We start from the raw sequence: 20,854 nt of genomic DNA, 5'->3' as shown, positions 1-20,854 counted from the left end.
GGGGTCACGGGACCCCCCCGCGCATTTAGCCTAGGTGCCTGCTCAATGATTTGAGCAGGCACCGGGTTCCGATCACTGCCAGCCGCACGGCAGTGATCGAAAATGCACAGGGCGTACATGTACGCCCTGTGTCCTTAAGTACCAGGGCACAAGGGCGTACCTGTACGCCCTGTGTCCTTAAGGGGTTAAAATTGGGTTGAGTCTGTGCAAGAACTTTGGCATTTTGTACCAGCGCGTAAGAAGTTTAAATGAATTCTCTTGAATTTTAATACATCGGTTAAAGCCATAAGAGTGAGACAGAATAAATGCTATCTCTGGCTCGGAGAAATGGATTGAGAGCTCTTTTTCCCAGGCAGACATCAAGTGCAGTGCTGGAGGGGCAGAAGAAAGCAACTCTCTATACAGCGTCAAGAGGTTTTTTTTCGGTGTCTCTGAGACACAAAGCCTTTTAGCCATCCCAGTGGGCAATTCAGTAGTGAGGGGGGCAGTGAAAGAGCCTTGATATCCCGGCTAAATGCCCAGGTAGAAAGAATGGAGAGGGCTTTAACTCTGGGTAGAACGTGGATCTTGTCCCATGCCAAGTCCCCAGTTGGAGATGTAATGTCTTGCAGGGTAAGGTCAGACAGCAGGTGCCAAACTCCAGTGGGCCTGAGAATGTCGGGGTGAATGTAATTCTGAAGTAGATGTAGGGGCAGGTAAGGGTTTGGGAACTTCAGGTCCCGAGATTTATATAATTTGGCCCATTCAACTAACATGCCTTTCCAAATGAGGGAGTTGTACGAGTTATTAGGGGAGCATGTGCAGATTTCCCACAGGATAAGTTCTTCCTTATAGGTGAGTATAGCACGTTCTACTTATACGCATAGGTTCGGGGGGGGGGGGGGGGGTGACGCGCAAGGAGAGAGAAGCATCTGTTCAAGAGCGAGGCTGTGTAGTAAGTATGCACATCAGTCAAACCAAAGCCCCCAAATCTTCTTTCCCTCATCAATATGGAGTAAGCTATTCTAGGGGATTTGCCCGCCCACAGAAATAATAAGAACATATGACGGATCTCTACAAAATAGGAGCGGGGTAGCCAGATCGGCAATGTCTGCAATAAATACAGGAGTTTGGGTACTATAAAGGCTTTGAGGTAGTTCTTCCTACCTATCCAGGAGATAAAAGGGAGTTTAAGGGACTGCAGGTGCGTTCTAATCTCTTTGAGTAGGGGGGCATAGTTAAGTCCAAATAAGTCATCGTGGTCGGCTGAGATGCGGATCCCCAGAAATGTTATATCATGGGAAGCCCAAGTAAAAGAGGTGGTGCGCTTGAGGGTCCTGACTACAGAGGATTTGCAAGATACATTCAGAGCAAGAGACTTACTATAATTGATCTTGAAGTTAGTAACCCATCCAAACTCTTCAGATAGTAACTGGAGCAGTGGGAATGAAATCAAAGGGTTAGTGGTCATAATGAGCAGGTCATCCGCAAATGCTGCGGTGAGATGGGTATGAGTCTTGTCTGATCTTACATAGTAGGGTCTCCATAACTATGACAAAGAGGGACGGTGAGAGTGGAAAACCTTTCCTTGTGCCATTAGTTATGGCAAACGCGGGTGAAAGAGTGCCGTTGACCTTGACTCTGGCAGAGGGGGACGACTACAGTGAAAAAATAGCCAAGATAAATTGGTCCGGGAAGCCAAATTTTGACAGAGCTGCAGCCATATAATGCCAGCTGACCCTGTCGAAGGCCTTCTCCGCGTCGATGCTGTGCAAAGCTAGCAGGGTGGATGTGCTTCGTGCCCAATTCATAATATAAAGAAGGCGGACAGTGTTTTCGTTCCCCTGTCTGCCAGAGACAAACCCAACCTGCTCCCTATGGATGGTATCAGGGAGAATCCGCTGGATCCGTTGAGCTAAGATCTTAGCCCACGATTTTACATCCGTGTTGAGGAGGGATATTGGGCGGTAACTGCCACAATTTAGGGGGTCCTTGTTCTCTTTATGTATTATGGTAATATAGTCCGAGAGCGATTGAGGAGGTAATTGGCCTCCGTTAAGAAGATGATTACACATGGAGCGGAAGTGGGGGATTAGTATTTCTTGAAAAGTTTTCTAATAGGTGATGGAGAAGCCGTCAGGGCCTGGGCTCTTCCCTGAGGGGATAGAGGCAAGGACTTTCAAAGCTTCAGAGTCTGTGATTGGGGCTACCAAGTGCACAGATTGAGCAGAGGTGACATTAGGGAGTTGTAGGGAGGAGAGAAATTTTTCCATGGTTTCCGTGAGGGTGTGAATTGACTGACCGGAGGAGGATGGGAGGTTATAAAGCTCCTTATAAAAGGTACTAAAGGCCTTCGCTATGTTGGGGGTAGACTTAAGGTGGGCACCTTTAGCATCTTTAATTGCAGGGATAAAGGAGTCTGAGTATTGTTTTTTTAACTAGGGCCACCATAAGTTTATTTCCTTTATCACCATGTGCATAAGATCTAAATTTAGAGCGGAGGAGAAGCTTGGCCGAGGTCACGTTAAGTAGATTTTTAAGCTTTGCTCTTGCATCAGAAAGTTCTGCAGCACAATTAAGCGCTTGCGATCGTTTCTGTACAAGCTCAAGCAACTCAATTTGGGATAGTAGGGTGGCAATAGCTTGGGAGCGTTGTTTTTTAACATAGGAGCCAAGGGTGATGAGTTCCCCCCAGATTACAGCTTTATGAGTTTCCCATATGATGGGAGGGGAAGGTGGGGCCTGTCCGGCAATATTCTGCTGGAAAAACTCGGTTAAAGCGGAGGAAAGCTTCTGGGAGTTGGTCTGATCCAAGATAAGGATATCATTGAGGCGCCAATTCCATTCCTTTTTCGGAAGGGTAGACAGGGAGAAGTGCAGGAAAATGGGGGCATGGTCCGATAGAGTGATATTACCTATCTTGGCGTGTAGGAGTAGCTGGGCATGATCCGAGGACAGGAAGAGGTGATCCAATCTATGATAAGAGGACTTGGCATGGGAGAAGAATGTATAGTCCCTACCTGAAGAGTCTAGGGTGTGCCACGTGTCGAAGACACCTAATTTTCTCAAGGCAAGTTTCAAGCGCCTCAAGCGTACATGTGTAATAGCCGATTTCCCAGAGGAGGAGTCAAGACTAGGGTCCAGGGACACATTGAAATCGCCCCCCAGTATGACAATACCATCTTTAAAAGAGGAAAGGGACGATAGGGTCTGAATAAGCCATGGGACCTGGCCTCTGTTTGGTGCGTACACATTGGCTAATGTAACTGGTGTGTCAGCAATGGTGCCCTTCACAAACAAATACCGACCCTCAGGGTCCGAAGAAGATGCAGAAACTACAAAAGGGAGTATCTTGTGAATGGCTATGCTGACACCCCTGCTATCAGAGCTATGCGTACTGTGGAACCATTGCGAGAATTTTTTAGGAGGGAGGTTAGGTATCTTACCCGACCGGAAGTGGGTCTCTTGGAAGAATGCGATGGATACTTTGTCTTTCTGCAATAGAGATAGGACCTGGGATCTCTTGCACGGCTCATTCAGACCTCTAGCGTTGAAGGAAGAAACTACAATGGCAGCCATCTTGGTACAGTGGAAAGGAATGATGCGGACAGTCGCCATATAGACCAGTCGAGTATGGAAGAGGGAGGGGAGGACACACAGAAGGGAAGGGAGACAAAGACAATAGAAAAAGAGTATCTGCAATTAAAGGAACAAAGGGTTAAATGCAGCAACCAAAATAAAATTCTAGTGAATGGTGGCTCTACAGAGCGCCAGATGTTGAGGTGATCCTTTCTCATAACGGCGGCTGGCCAGCGCTAGATTTAAGATCATTGGAATACTTTAACAATACCCACAAGTTAGATATGATTACCTTAGACTACAGAGAGCGGGGCCCGGTGTAGTAGAATACAGTGACTGCACCGGGCCCCGCTGCCATGACAGAAAACAGATGCCGGCCCCCATTCACTACACAGGGACACTGTTATGGGGGATCTGTGGATGACACATAATGACACATAAGATGCTATATAAGTGTCATCCACAGATGCCCCCACAATGATCCCCCATAACAGTGCCATCCACAGATGCCCCCATAACAGTGACATCCACAGATCCCCCATAACAGTGCCATCCACAGATCCCCCATAACAGTGCCATCCACAGATGCCTCATAACAGTGCCATCCACAGATGCCCCCATAACAGTGCCATCCACAGATGCTCCCACAATGATCCCCCATAACAGTGCCATCCACAGATGCCCCCATAACAGTGCCATCCACAGATCCCCCATAACAGTGCCATCCACAGATGCCCTCATAACAGTGCCATCCACAGATGCCCCCACAATGATCCCCCATAACAGTGCCATCCACAGATCCCCCATAACAGTGCCATCCACAGATCCCCCATAACAGTGCCATCCACAGATGCCCCATAACAGTGCTATCCACAGATGCCCCCATAACAGTGCTATCCACAGATGCCCCCATAACAGCGCCATCCACAGATCCCCCATAACAGTGCCATCCACAGATGCCCCATAACAGTGCCATCCACAGATGCCCCCATAACAGAGCCATCCATAGATCCCCCATAACAGTGCCATCCACAGATGCCCCATAACAGTGCCATCCACAGATGCCCCCATAACAGTGCCATCCACAGATGCCCCATAACAGTGCCATCCACAGATGCCCCCATAACAGTGCCATCCACAGATGCTCCCACAATGATCCCCCATAACAGTGCCATCCACAGATGCCCCCATAACAGTGCCATCCACAGATCCCCCATAACAGTGCCATCCACAGATGCCCTCATAACAGTGCCATCCACAGATGCCCCCACAATGATCCCCCATAACAGTGCCATCCACAGATCCCCCATAACAGTGCCATCCACAGATCCCCCATAACAGTGCCATCCACAGATGCCCCATAACAGTGCTATCCACAGATGCCCCCATAACAGTGCTATCCACAGATGCCCCCATAACAGCGCCATCCACAGATCCCCCATAACAGTGCCATCCACAGATGCCCCATAACAGTGCCATCCACAGATGCCCCCATAACAGCGCCATCCATAGATCCCCCATAACAGTGCCATCCACAGATGCCCCATAACAGTGCCATCCACAGATGCCCCCATAACAGTGCCATCCACAGATGCCCCATAACAGTGCCATCCACAGATGCCCCCATAACAGTGCCATCCACAGATCCTCCATAACAGTGCCATCCACAGATGCCCCCATAACAGTGCCATCCACAGATCCCCCATAATAGTGTCATCCACAGACCACCATTCAAATTTTTTTTTTCTTATTTCTCTCCTCAAAAACCCAGGTGCGTCTTATAGGGCGAAAAATACTGTATATCAGGTACATTCTTGTAAGTAGGAGGCAATATTATATCAGTTATATTTTTGTACATAGGGGCAGTATTATAGTAGTTGTGACAAAACTGAGATAAATGGGAGACAACATGTAATACCACTGAGATACAATATGTTTGTGCTGTAATAAAAAAAATTGGTAATTGAGGCTCAGTAGTTTTTAGGGTATCTCCTCATAGTTAAGGGTATTAGTATGTATTGTGCCAAGGTGCAGGCCATTGTCTAATGGGCAGAGAGAAAAGCTGGTATAGTCTCTGCAACTATTATTTAAGAACCCCTGGAATACAGCTGAAACATTACAGAAACCGAAAGACATAACCAGGTATTCATATTGTCCATCTGTGGTATTAACTATTGTCTTCCATTCATCTCTAGACCTTATCATGATCAAGTTCTAAGGTCACCTGAGCTCATTATGTGGGATATTTTCAAATCATGCCTGCCAGGAGGAACACTGCTATAGGACATCAGTGGCAGCAAACCTTTGGAGGAACAGAAAGAAGATACCTGCATGCCAAGGTGGGCTTCCTCTGACCCAGCTAGGCGCTGGAGTCTTCCGACGGCTGGCATTTCGAACAGGAATGAAGTGGAGGCCCTGCATTCTTACAATAGAGGCATAATCCGTGCTTTCTCCGGTGGTTTCTCCATGATGCCAAGTTGTATGTGGGGTCATGTCACGGGGAGCCGGCGGCGCACTTTCCCTTTGCAGCACCGCCGACATTCCGCGCGCATAGGAGGCATGCACGGCCGGCGTCCTCCGTCCCCTAGACAACAAGCAGCAGGAGAGCTGAGCGCCGATAATGATGATCGGCGCTTGGCTATGTTGGGCTGTGTTATGCGAGTCACGTGACGCTGGCCATGTCATGTGACTCACCAGTCTGGCTATTTAAACAGGCAGCCTGCTGGCCACAGGTTGCCTGTGATTGGTCTTTCTACCTTCACTAGCGTTCCTATTGTTAACTAGCTTTTGTGTTTGGACCTCGGCTTTGTTTCTGACCTCGACCTTGTTACCTTCTTGGAATTGACGTGACCTCTCGGCTTCTGGCTTCGGTTCGTTTTGACCTTGCTATTGTGTTTTCCCTTGTGTACCTGCGTGACCTCCTGGCTTTGACTCTGTTACGTGTTACTCTAGCACTCTTTAGGCCCCTGCATGTATCTAAGCTAGGGACCGCCGCCAAGTTGTACGCCATCAGTTAGGACGGACCACGCAAGTAGGAAGGGACAGAGATGGGGGTGGAGATCAGGGCTGCACTCTTCCCACCCCTAGGGTGACAGGTCATCTGGAGAGAACAGAACGGTCTTCACCCTGGGCAAGGGAGGAAGGGTAGTAGAACACTCCAAACAATGGTCATGTAGGTGTCTATCCATTCAAGTCGCCAGAGAGAATGACTGACCCTAGGACAGAGGGAGAATAGGGATGGACCATGGGGTGCTTGATGGTCTTCATCAACCAAAGCGAAAGACACAGCAAGGGGCTGGGTCATTCTACTGAGACTTGATGGACCACCATCTAAACTCAGTGCAGTGTTCTTCATCAGGACATTTACCCTGTCATTATTAGACTACACATTATTTTGTTCTCCACTACTGCAATACGGTCAGGATCTTCAGAGTAGACCAGGGACCATGGAAAAGGTGTCCAGTTCAGGAGAATCAGGAGACAGAGAAGTGCCCAGGTCTGAGGGTCACCCTGGAGATGGAAAATAGCTATGCCCACCCGCTGAGCCTCTGAACCTGAAGACTGAGGCCTAAGCCAAAAATAAAGCTTCAGTCCTCCCTAGAAGTGGTTACCAGAGAACCTATCATGGAGCTTAAAGGGGTTGTCCAGCCATTATTATGTGATGGCGGATTACCAAAACGGGCAGTCACTAGGTGATCAGATATTCCCCCTGCTGTGTGTACATTGTGATGAAAAAAAGTGAAAAATCAGTTTTTTTAAAAATGGATACTTAAAGTTTTAAAAATGACCCAATCAAATCCACCTTGTATGGTATCATGTGTAACTACAGCAGGAATCATTCATGACTGTAATACCAAGACTCTGCCACAAGATGGCGATGAATAGACACATTACCGCTAGTCCTGTAGACAAAGGCGAGAAGCACAATGGTGATGTCTGCCCCTTGTCTCCGCCATTAGTAATGTGGGGCCCCTATAGTGAAATTTTCAGGGCCCCTTCGACTTCATCTTCTTCCTGCATCCTCCATCTTGTACCCCCACCGTGTACATTTAGTAAAGGTGAAGAGAATTTAATCTTTATATACAATGGGGGTCATTCACTAAAGTAAATGTACCGGTACTTAGAGAACAGGCTGCAGAATAACATGTGGGCAGTTTCTTAAAGGGGCTTTCCGGTTTTAGAGATTTCTAAAGGGGTTATCCAACTCCAAAAATGCCCTGGTCCCTATCAAAGATTGTACTTACCTCACTCCCCAACACCTGCGTCGTTGTTTATGAAGCCTGCACGGCCGCCGCTGCCTCTCCCTGTCGCGTGGATCTGGCGACGGGGGAGCAGCCATTAGCAGGCTGCGATGGGAATGAGCCTACCTAGCATCGCAGATTATGCTAGGGAGGCCCATCCCCATCGCGGCCTGCTATTGGCTGCCACTTCGTCGCGCGGATCAAAACATCCGTCAGCGCGCAGCCTTGCGAGCATCAGGAGCGATGCTGATGTTGGGGAGGGAGGTAAGTACAATCTGTGTAAGGGAACCGGGCATTTTTGGGGTTGGATAACCCCTTTAAGCAAGTGCTAGACTTCACTGCTCCCCGCCGCTCTGATCAGATGTTTACATCTGGCGGTGTATGGGTATGGTCATATGCACCGCTCCAGCCAATAACTGACTTTAGCGGTCAAGCCCCCCGTCACCACTGAAGCCAGTCATTGGCTGGAGCGGTACATGTGACCATACCCATACACCGCCAGATGTAAACAGTACGGCGACCGGAAGATGGAGGCACAGCGGGGAGCAGGCCGATAATAAACCTGTGGCGTCTGTGGTGAACGCTAGGAGCCGGCGCGGACTGCGGGTATAATTATAGTAAATATGTCCTCAGTGAACGAAGCGGCAAGAACTCCGCTCCTGGTCAAAATGTGTGATGTTGTACCGCTGTATCTAATACTACTATATATGTGATACTGTCTGCTGAGCTGTGTATCTAATCCTACCATATGTGATATGGTCTGCTGAGCTGTGTATCTAAGCCAATCCTGTGTGATACTGTCTACTGAGCCGTGTATCTAATCCTATCCTGTGTGATACTGTCTGCTGAGCTGTGTATCTAATCCTGTACTGTGTGATACTGTCTGCTGAGCTGTGTATCTAATCCTACCCTGTGTGATACTGTCTGCTGAGCTGTGTATCTAATCCTATCCTGTGTGATACTGTCTGCTGAGCTGTGTATCTAATCCTGTACTGTGTGATACTGTCTGCTGAGCTGTGTATCTAATCCTATCCTGTGTGATACTGTCTGCTGAGCCGTGTATCTAATCCTATCATGTGTGATACTGTCTGCTGAGCCGTGTATCTAAACCTATCCTGTGTGATACTGTCTGCTGAGCCGTGTATCTAAACCTATCCTGTGTGATACTGTCTGCTGAGCCGTGTATCTAAACCTATCCTGTGTGATACTGTCTGCTGAGCTGTGTATCTAATCCTATCCTGTGTGATACTGTCTGCTGAGCTGTGTATCTAATCCTATCCTGTGCGATACTGTCTGCTGAGCTGTGAATCTAAACCTATCCTGTGTGATACTGTCTGCTGAGCTGTGTATCTAATCCTATCATGTGTGATACTGCCTGCTGAGCTGTGTATCTAATCCTATCCTGTGTGATACTGTCTGCTGAGCTGTGTATCTAATCCTATCAAGTGTGATACAGTCTGCTGAGCTGTGTATCTAATCCTATCATGTGTGATACTGTCTGCTGAGCTGTGCATCTAAACCTATCCTGTGTGATACTGTCTGCTGAGCTGTGTATCTAATCCTATCATGTGTGATACAGTCTGCTGAGCTGTGTATCTAATCCTATCCTGTGTGATACTGCCTGCTGAGCTGTGTATCTAATCCTATCAAGTGTGATACAGTCTGCTGAGCTGCGTATCTAATCCTATCCTGTGTGATACTGTCTGCTGAGCTGTGTATCTAATCCTATCCTGTGTGATACTGTCTGCTGAGCTGTGTATCTAATCCTATCATGTGTGATACAGTCTGCTGAGCTGTGTATCTAATCCTATGCTGTGTGATACTGTCTGCAGAGCTGTGTATCTAATCCTATCCTGTGTGATACTGTCTGCCGAGCTGTGTATCTAATACTATCATGTGTGATACTGTCTGCTGAGCTGTGTATCTAATCCTATCCTGTGTGATACTGTCTGCTGTGCTGTGTATCTAATCCTATCCTATGTGATACTGTCTGCAGAGCTGTGTATCTAATCCTATCCTGTGTGATACTGTCTGCTGAGCTGTGTATCTAATCCTATCCTGTGATACTGTCTGCTGAGCTGTGTATCTAATCCTATCCTGTGTGATACTGTCTGCTGAGCTGTGTATCTAATCCTATCCTGTGCGATACTGTCTGCTGAGCTGTGTATCTAATCCTCTCCTGTGTGATACTGTCTGCTGAGCTGTGTATCTAATCCTATCATGTGTGATACTGCCTGCTGAGCTGTGTATCTAATCCTATCCTGTGTGATACTGCCTGCTGAGCTGTGTATCTAATCCTATCAAGTGTGATACAGTCTGCTGAGCTGTGTATCTAATCCTATCATGTGTGATACTGTCTGCTGAGCTGTGCATCTAAACCTATCCTGTGTGATACTGTCTGCTGAGCTGTGTATCTAATCCTATCATGTGTGATACAGTCTGCTGAGCTGTGTATCTAATCCTATCCTGTGTGATACAGTCTGCTGAGCTGTGTATTATTATTATTTATTATTTAAGCGCCATTCATTCCATAGCGCTGTACATATGATAAGCAGTGCACATCTAATCCTATCATGTGTGATACTGTCTGCTGAGCCGTGTATCTAAACCTATCCTGTGTGATACTGTCTGCAGAGCTGTGTATCTAATCCTATCCTGTGTGATACTGTCTGCTGAGCTGTGTATCTAATCCTATGCTGTGTGATACTGTCTGCAGAGCTGTGTATCTAATCCTACCCTGTGTGATACTGTCTGCTGAGCTGTGTATCTAATCCTATCCTGTGTGATACTGTCTGCTGAGCTGTGTATCTAATCCTATGCTGTGTGATACTGTCTGCTGAGCTGTGTATCTAATCCTATCCTGTGATACTGTCTGCTGAGCTGTGTATCTAATCCTATCCTGTGTGATACTGTGTGCTGAGCTGTGTATCTAATCCTATCCTGTGTGATACTGTCTGCTGAGCTGTGTATCTAATCCTCTCCTGTGTGATACTGTCTGCTGAGCTGTGTATCTAATCCTCTCCTGTGTGATACTGTCTGCTGAGCTGTGTATCTAATCCTATCCTGTGTGATACTGTCTGCTGAGCTGTGTATCTAATCCTATCCTGTGTGATACTGTCTGCTGAGCTGTGTATCTAATCCTATCCTGTGTGATACTGTCTGCTGAGCTGTGTATCTAATCCTATGCTGTGTGATACTGTCTGCTGAGCTGTGTATCTAATCCTATCCTGTGATACTGTCTGCTGAGCTGTGTATCTAATCCTATCCTGTGTGATACTGTCTGCTGAGCTGTGTATCTAATCCTCTCCTGTGTGATACTGTCTGCTGAGCCGTGTATCTAATCCTATCCTGTGTTATACTGTCTGCTGAGCTGTGTATCTAATCCTATCCTGTGTGATACTGTCTGCTGAGCTGTGTATCTAATCCTATCCTGTGTGATACTGTCTGCTGAGCTGTGTATCTAATCCTCTCCTGTGTGATACTGTCTGCTGAGCTGTGTATCTAATCCTATCCTGTGTGATACTGTCTGCTGAGCTGTGTATCTAATCCTATCCTGTGTGATACTGTCTGCTGAGCCGTGTATCTAAGCCTGTATCTCCTCCGGCTGTCAGCCTCCATATGCCTCTGGCTCTTGGCCTCGTGGTCCTGGCTCCGGCCTCCACTCTGGTGATCAGCCTGATCATAGGGTAATCACATCTATAAAACCGTCTCTGTTGGCCATAGCAACCAATCACTGTGCAGATTTCATTTCATATTCTGATCTTGAAGAATGAAAGCTGCGCTGTGATTGGTTGCTCTGGGTAACAGCCTATTTTTCCCCGCCCCATTGTGTGGACGCCGACCTCCATGGGCAAGGATCACTTTTCCGGTCTGCCTGGGCACAGGACAAGAAGTGTTGGCATGGGGGCACTGACCCTGCATGTTATAGACCAGTGTTACATCTGTCAGTAAAGGGATGTAGATCGGAGGGGTAGCATCGCCTCCTGCGCCACTTCTCATGCTTTACCTTTTTTTCTCGTAGTTTCCGGACTAGAAGAGAAGCCTCCACCTCCGGGGTGACAATGACGGGAAGGTAAGTACCAGGAGTAGCCGCAGTGGAGACATTTTCATTTGATTTCTTTCCCGTATTTTTTGGCATCTGTCTGGCGAAGGTCCAGATTATCCGACTGTTTCTGTGCCGGACGATGAGACGTTCTAGATGCCGGATTAAAGGAATTTTACAGTATTTTGCCAGCTGTAGCGGGTCATTTGTGATGTTGACTAAGGTGTTGTCATGGCTAGGTGCAGGATGGCGATCACGCTGCAGTCACATGACATGATGTGAGGGGGGCCGCAGTCACATGACATGATGTGAGGGGGGCCGCAGTCACATGACATGATGTGAGGGAGGCTGCAGTCACATGACATGATGTGAGGGGGGCCGCAGTCACATGACATGATGTGAGGGGGGCCGCAGTCACATGACATGATGTGAGGGAGGCTGCAGTCACATGACATGATGTGAGGGAGGCTGCAGTCACATGACATGATGTGAGGGGGGCTGCAGTAACATGACATGATGTGAGGGAGGCTGCAGTCACATGACATGATGTGAGGGGGGCTGCAGTCACATGACATGATGTGAGGGGGGCTGCAGTAACATGACATGATGTGAGGGAGGCTGCAGTCACATGACATGATGTGAGGGAGGCTGCAGTCACATGACATGATGTGAGGGGGGCTGCAGTCACATGACATGATGTGAGGGAGGCCGCAGTCACATGACATGATGTGAGGGAGGCTGCAGTCACATGACATGATGTGAGGGGGGCCGCAGTCACATGACATGATGTGAGGGAGGCTGCAGTCACATGACATGATGTGAGGGGGGCTGCAGTCACATGACATGATGTGAGGGAGGCCGCAGTCACATGACATGATGTGAGGGAGGCTGCAGTCACATGACATGATGTGAGGGGGGCCGCAGTCACATGACATGATGTGAGGGAGGCTGCAGTCACATGACATGATGTGAGGGGGGCTGCAGTAACATGACATGATGTGAGGGAGGCTGCAGTCACATGACATGATGTGAGGGGGGCTGCAGTCACATGACATGATGTGAGGGGGGCTGCAGTCACATGACATGATGTGAGGGGGGCTGCAGTCACATGACATGATGTGAGGGGGGCCGCAGTCACATGACATGATGTGAGGGGGGCCGCAGTAACATGACATGATGTGAGGGGGGCCGCAGTCACATGACATGATGTGAGGGGGGCCGCAGTCACATGACATGCTGTGAGGGAGGCTGCAGTCACATGACATGCTGTGAGGGAGGCTGCAGTCACATGACATGATGTGAGGGGGGCTGCAGTCACATGACATGATGTGAGGGGGGCTGCAGTAACATGACATGATGTGAGGGAGGCTGCAGTCACATGACATGATGTGAGGGGGGCTGCAGTCACATGACATGATGTGAGGGGGGCCGCAGTCACATGACATGATGTGAGGGGGGCTGCAGTCACATGACATGATGTGAGGGAGGCCGCAGTCACATGACATGATGTGAGGGAGGCTGCAGTCACATGACATGATGTGAGGGGGGCTGCAGTCACATGACATGATGTGAGGGGGGCTGCAGTCACATGACATGATGTGAGGGAGGCCGCAGTCACATGACATGATGTGAGGGGGGCCGCAGTCACATGACATGATGTGAGGGGGGGCCGTAGTCACATGACATGATGTGAGGGGGGCCGCAGTCACATGACATGATGTGAGGGGGGCCGCAGTCACATGACATGATGTGAGGGGGGCTGCAGTCACATGACATGCTGTGAGGGAGGCTGCAGTCGCATGACGTGATGTGAGGGGGGCTGCAGTCACATGACATGATGTGAGGGGGGCTGCAGTCACATGACATGATGTGAGGGAGGCTGCAGTCACATGACATGCTGTGAGGGGGGCTGCAGTCACATGACATGATGTGAGGGGGGCTGCAGTCACGTGATGTGAGGGGGGCTGCAGTCACATGACATGATGTGAGGGGGGCTGCAGTCACGTGATGTGAGGGGGGCTGCAGTCACATGATGTGATGTGAGGGGGGCTTAGGGTTGCGTTGCCACCTTTCCCAACAAGAAATTCTGACAAAGTTAAGCCACACCCCAAAGGGGGTGTGGTTGTGAAGATGTTGCTTAACACAGGGTGTTAATTCACTGTCATACTGTGGCTCCCAATAATAATTATGCCCCCATTAGTGCCGACCAGAATGAATACTGTCTACATTAGTGCCCCCAGTAATAGAAGTGCCCCCCAGTAAAAATATTGCCCATATTAGTGCCCCCCAGTAGAATAATGCCCCCATTAGTGCACTCCAGAATTAATGCCCCCCATTAGTGCCCCCCAGTAAGAGTAATGTCCCCATTAGTTCCCCCCAGTAAGAGCAATGTCCCCATTAGTGCCCCCAGTAAAATAATGCTCCCATTAGTACCCCCCAATAAGAATAATGCCCCCATTAGTGTCCCCCAGTAAGAGTAATGCCGCCATTAGTGCCTCCAGTAAGAATAATGCCCCCATTAGTGCTCTCCTGTAAGAATAATGCCCCCCATTTGTGCTCCTAGGAAGAATAATGCCCCCATTAGTGCCCCCAGTAAGAATAATGCCCTTTATTGGTGCCCCCAGTAAGAATAATGTCCCCTATTAGTGCCCCCATTAAAATAATGCCCCCATTAGTGGCCCCAGTTAGAACAATGCCCCCATTAGTGTCCCCAGTTAGAATAATGCCCCCCATTAGTGTCCCCAGTTAGAATAATGCCACCCATTAGTGCTCCCGGTTTGAACAATTCCCCCCCCCATTAGTGTCCCCATTTAGAATAATGCCCCCCCCCCCCCCCCGTTAGAATAATGGCCCAATTAGTGGCCCCAGTTAGAATAATGCCCCCAGTTAGAATAATGCCCCCATTAGTGCCCCCAGTTAGAATAATGCCTCCATTAGGACTTATGGTCAGCATCTGAGGCAGGACTTATGGTCCGCATCTGAGACAGGAATTATGGGGAGCACAGAGACAGAACTTATGGTGGACATCTGAAGTAAGAATTATGGAGAACATCTGAGGCAGGACTAATGGGGAAAATCTGATATAAGACGTATGTGGGACATCTGAGGCAAAACGTATGGTGGACAACTGAGGCACGACGTATGGGGAACCTCTGAAACAGGACGCATGGGGAACAATTGAGGCACAGCTTTTGGCGAAAATCTGAAGCAGGATTTATGGGGAACACCTGAGGCAGGGCTTATAGGGAGTCTCTAAGGTACCTATAGTTGGCATCTGAGGCAGAACTTATGGAGATCACCTAATGCAGACCTTATCGGGAACATCTGGGGAAAGACTTATGGTCAAAGTCTGAGGTAGGACTTATGGAGGACATCTGAGAGACAATACTTATGGAAAGCATCTAAAGCAGGACTTGGGGGGACCATCGGAGGCTGGACGTTTGGGGTCATGTGAGGCAGGGCATATGGGGAACACAGAGGCAGGATTCATGGGGAGCATCGGAGAGAGGACTTATGGGAGCACCAAAGGTAGGAATTAGTGAGTGCCGTCTTTCATCTTCATACCTCATATTTGTTTGATCTTATCGAGACTGAGCACCACTGAAGTCTCTTGCGAGCCCTGGTGTCACCATCGCAGAGAATGTTCCCTTAATGTAAGAACCGTGGAGGAGAGTCGGAGCAGTGCCGTTCCGTTTGTTAATCTACCTGTGTGCATTTAAAGGAATTATGGAAAAAACCAGAGGCAGGACAAATGTGGGTCACTTGAGGCAGAACTTATGGAGGCATCTGATCTAGGACTTATGGGGGACAACTGAGGCAGGATTTATGGGGCACTGAACAAAAATGAGTTAGGCCATATAGACTAGATTTATTTCTCTGAATAACCCTAAAAAAACTTGAGGGAAAGTTGCAGTCGTTTTTTGTGGCTGGATACAGCTGGTAACAGAGCAATCGGTCAGCCACACACAGGACTGTCCACAGTGATAGAAACAGCCAAAAAAGTAAGTATGCCTCCTTCATTGTGATGCGCCTGTTGCACGCCCATCATTCAGCTGGCACATGGTGTGATGAGTGTTGTCCTGCTCGGCTGTATGTGAAGCGCCTGATGCCTGTTCTCCAGCCAGATTATTAGATCACTGCCTTCACAGGATACGTGGACGCCTACACCGTGCCCACCGGTTAGCACTGAGAGTGCGGCTATGTTTAAAGGGAATCTGTCACCCCAATTTTGGACCTTTATCTGTAGTGATACATGAGTAGTCCTGCAGATATGGAGTGCAGATCATTTTTTTTTATTTTCCTACTGCACCCCCTCCGTTGTAAGCACTCAGAGATACACTGAAATACATTGTCAAGACTGCTGTGCATGCCCATGAGTCCTCTCCATCATGTTCGAACAGCACAGCAGTCCTGACAGTGTATGTCAGTGCAGCTCTGAGCACTGACAGCGGGGACAGTAGGAAAATAAATAGTGATCTGCAGGCCTAAAGACAATAGTCCAATATCAGGGTGACAGATACCCCTTAAAAACACTGGCCACCCTTTCCTGACATGTTTCGTTGCACTGGCCTCATCAGGGGATATTAGAGCAAGCAAATACTTATGGGGAGAACCAGAGGCAGGATGTAGGGGAACATCTGACGCAGGACTTATGGGGAACATCTGACGCAGGACTTATGGGGAACATCTGACGCAGGAGATAGGGTGACACCTGAGGCAGGACTTGTGGGGAGCACAGAGACAGGACTTATGGTCGGCATCTCAGGCAGGACTTATTGAGGGCATCTGAGAAAGGACTTATGGAGAGTACCAGAGACAAGATGCATGGGGAACATCTGACGCAGGACTTATGGGGAACATCTGACGCAGGAGATAGGGTGACACCTGAGGCAGGACTTGTGGGAGCACAGAGACAGGACTTATGGTCGGCATCTCAGGCAGGACTTATTGAGGGCATCTGAGAAAGGACTTATGGAGAGTACCAGAGACAAGATGCATGGGGAACATCTGAGGCAAGACTTATGGGGAATCTGAGAAGGACTTAAATAGGGACATCTGAGCCAGGACTGATGGGGCATCTAAGGCAGGACTTATGGGGCGTCTGAAGCAAGACTTAATGTGGATCATATCAAGCAGGAATTATGGGGGACATCTGAGGCAGGACTTATGGAGAGCAACAGAGGCAGGACATATGGGGACAGCTGAGGCACAACATATGGGGACAGCTGAGGCAGGACTCATGGGGAGCATCAGAGGCAGGACATATGAGAGACATCTGAGGCATGACGTATGGGGAGCACCAGAGGCAGGACATATGATGGACATCTGAGGCAGGACATATGATGGACATCTGAGGCAGGACGTATGGGGAGCACCAGAGGCAGGACATATGGGGGACAGCTGAGGCAGGACTTATGGTGAACATCTGTGGCAGGACCTATGGTTATTATCTGAGTAAATACTTATGGGGAGGAAAGAGGCAGGACTTATGGTCGGCATCTGAGGAAGGACTTATGGGGGACATCTGAGGCAGGATTTATGGGGCATCTGAGGTAGGACTTATTGGGCATATGAGGCAGCACTTATGAGGGACATCTGAGGCAGGACTGAGGGGGCATCTGAGGCAGGACTGAGGGGGCATCTGAGGCAGGACTGATGGGGCATCTGAGGCAGGACTGAGGGGGCATCTGAGGCAGGACTTAAGGGGGAACATATGACAAAGGACTTATGGGGGACATCGGAGGCAGGACTTATGGGGGACATCGGAGGCAGGACTTATGGAGAACATCGGAGGCAGGACTTATGGGGGACATGGGAGGCAGGACTTATGGAGAACATCTGAGGCAGGACTTATGGAGAACATCTGAGGCAGGACTTCTGGTGGCATATAATCATTGGGTACATTCACATGTTGGATGTTTACTGGCTGTGGCATCCATGGCAGAAATGACCCAGGAATATCTGCCTCAGATTTGCAGTCTGAATGCTGCCGATCCAGGAGTGGACACACGGCTGTAGTCTCAGCTCGACCTCTGCCCGGAAATCTCTCCAAGATGTTCCTTCTTGACGCGGTTTTAAAACCTGAGCACAAATAAATCCACAGAGGTGTGGGCGGCAGCGCGGACTACCATCGAAAACAATGTGCAGATATCGGAGCAGAATACATAATGAAATCCACATGGAAGGTCCTCACACATGAAAGATGGCCGACCCCACGGATCTGGCCAGGATCGGACGGACATGTGTATGAGGCCTCCAGCTCTCAGGGGAACGAAGGATCAGACAGATTTCAACATGGCCGATCCTTTTCTTCTCAGGGGATTTAATACCAGAGAAGGCAGCTTATGTCCCTCTACCTGCATGCTCTGCTAAGCCTAGGATGCATGTGCATGGGGGGGCATAAAGAAATGTATGAAGGGTCTGGGCAGCGACTAGAAGGAGACTCTGAGACACAGTCAGTGCATTCCTATGGACTGCGGTTCATCCAGGGCACAAGTCATCCTCCTGCAGGGCTCCTAATATTGGCCAGCGCGGAACTGGTTAAGCACTTACTGCTGATTGGCTGTTTCCGATCGGGGCGGATACTTCTGTAGTCATGGCAACGCTTCCCCTTGTTACCGTGGCTTCTCGGGTTCTGGAAACCTGCCGGATCGCCAATCGCCGCCGAGCTGACGTCACCCATGGAGCGTCCAATGGCGGCGGCGCCTGGGAGACTGTTGCTAGGAAGGATCGGCCGCCTGACGGGACTCTCCATGTAAACTGAGCTGAGGCAGCCAATGGGTGTGCCCCATGGAAGCCCCGCCCCGCCATATCTGCAGACTTCCTGATAGGACGGGAGGGGCGCCATATGTGCCGAGTCCTGGGAGCCTCCAGCTGGCTGCCAGGAGCCCGCTGTGTACCTGGCGGTATCACATGGGAGAGGCTTAGGTACCCAGGGCAGAGAGTATCACACGTGAGAGGGTTAGATACCCAGGGCAGAGAGTATCACACGTGAGAGGGTTAGATACCCAGGGCAGACAGTATCACACGTGAGAGGCTTAGGTACCCAGGGCAGACAGTATCACACGTGAGAGGGTTAGATGCCCAGGGCAGACAGTATCACACGTGAGAGGGTTAGATACCCAGGGCAGACAGTATCACATGTGAGAGGGTTAGGTACCCAGGGCAGACAGTATCACACGTGAGAGGCTTAGGTACCCAGGGCAGACAGTATCACACGTGAGAGGGTTAGATGCCCAGGGCAGACAGTATCACACGTGAGAGGGTTAGATGCCCAGGGCAGACAGTATCACACGTGAGAGGGTTAGATACCCAGGGCAGACAGTATCACACGTGAGAGGGTTAGATACCCAGGGCAGACAGTATCACACGTGAGAGGCTTAGATACCCAGGGCAGACAGTATCACACATGAGAGGCTTAGATACCCAGGGCAGACAGTATCACACGTGAGAGGGTTAGATACCCAGGGCAGACAGTATCACACGTGAGAGGGTTAGATACCCAGGGCAGACAGTATCACACGTGAGAGGCTTAGATACCCAGGGCAGACAGTATCACACGTGAGAGGGTTGGATGCCCAGGGCAGACAGTATCACACGTGAGAGGGTTAGATACCCAGGGCAGACAGTATCACACGTGAGAGGGTTAGATACCCAGGGCAGACAGTATCACACGTGAGAGGCTTAGGTACCCAGGGCAGACAGTATCACACATGAGAGGGTTAGATACCCAGGGAAGACAGTATCACATGTGAGAGGGTTAGGTACCCAGGGCAGACAGTATCACATGTGAGAGGGTTAGATACCCAGGGCAGACAGTATCACACGTGAGAGGGTTAGATACCCAGGGCAGACAGTATCACACGTGAGAGGGTTAGGTACCCAGGGCAGACAGTATCACACGTGAGAGGGTTAGATACCCAGGGCAGACAGTATCACACGTGAGAGGGTTAGATGCCCAGGGCAGACAGTATCACACGTGAGAGGGTTAGATACCCAGGGCAGACAGTATCACACGTGAGAGGGTTAGATACCCAGGGCAGACAGTATCACACGTGAGAGGGTTAGATACCCAGGGCAGACAGTATCACACGTGAGAGGCTTAGGTACCCAGGGCAGACAGTATCACATGTGAGAGGGTTAGATACCCAGGGCAGACAGTATCACACATGAGAGGGTTAGATACCCAGGGCAGACAGTATCACACGTGAGAGGGTTAGATACCCAGGGCAGACAGTATCACACGTGAGAGGGTTAGGTACCCAGGGCAGACAGTATCACACATGAGAGGCTTAGGTACCCAGGGCAGACAGTATCACACGTGAGAGGCTTAGATACCCAGGGCAGACAGTATCACACGTGAGAGGGTTAGATACCCAGGGCAGACAGTATCACACGTGAGAGGCTTAGATACCCAGGGCAGACAGTATCACACGTGAGAGGGTTGGATGCCCAGGGCAGACAGTATCACACGTGAGAGGGTTAGATACCCAGGGCAGACAGTATCACACGTGAGAGGGTTAGATACCCAGGGCAGACAGTATCACACGTGAGAGGCTTAGGTACCCAGGGCAGACAGTATCACACATGAGAGGGTTAGATACCCAGGGAAGACAGTATCACATGTGAGAGGGTTAGGTACCCAGGGCAGACAGTATCACATGTGAGAGGGTTAGATACCCAGGGCAGACAGTATCACACGTGAGAGGGTTAGATACCCAGGGCAGACAGTATCACACGTGAGAGGGTTAGGTACCCAGGGCAGACAGTATCACACGTGAGAGGGTTAGATACCCAGGGCAGACAGTATCACACGTGAGAGGGTTAGATGCCCAGGGCAGACAGTATCACACGTGAGAGGGTTAGATACCCAGGGCAGACAGTATCACACGTGAGAGGGTTAGATACCCAGGGCAGACAGTATCACACGTGAGAGGGTTAGATACCCAGGGCAGACAGTATCACACGTGAGAGGCTTAGGTACCCAGGGCAGACAGTATCACATGTGAGAGGG

The 20,854-nt window shown here is 49.6% G+C and overlaps 1 protein-coding gene across 7 annotated transcripts in view; it reads left to right on the top strand.

Annotated features, from left to right (window-relative positions):
- Window positions 1-20,854, top strand: part of KDM6B (lysine demethylase 6B) — a 123,839-nt gene that overhangs the window by 25,297 nt on the left and 77,688 nt on the right. For 6 of the 7 annotated variants that reach the window (XM_044278901.1, XM_044278913.1, XM_044278907.1 and 3 more), the window contains one exon: window positions 11,821-11,871. The gene's annotated coding sequence lies outside the window, so the exon portion shown is untranslated. Of the gene's footprint in view, window positions 1-5,753; window positions 5,898-11,820; window positions 11,872-20,854 lie in introns of all 7 variants that reach the window. The other variant, XM_044278905.1, reaches the window with a different exon arrangement.

This window comes from Bufo gargarizans, chromosome 2 (genome assembly GCF_014858855.1).
Source record: "Bufo gargarizans isolate SCDJY-AF-19 chromosome 2, ASM1485885v1, whole genome shotgun sequence".
NCBI lineage: Eukaryota > Metazoa > Chordata > Amphibia > Anura > Bufonidae > Bufo > Bufo gargarizans.
This window is presented reverse-complemented; position numbering and strand designations above follow the sequence as displayed.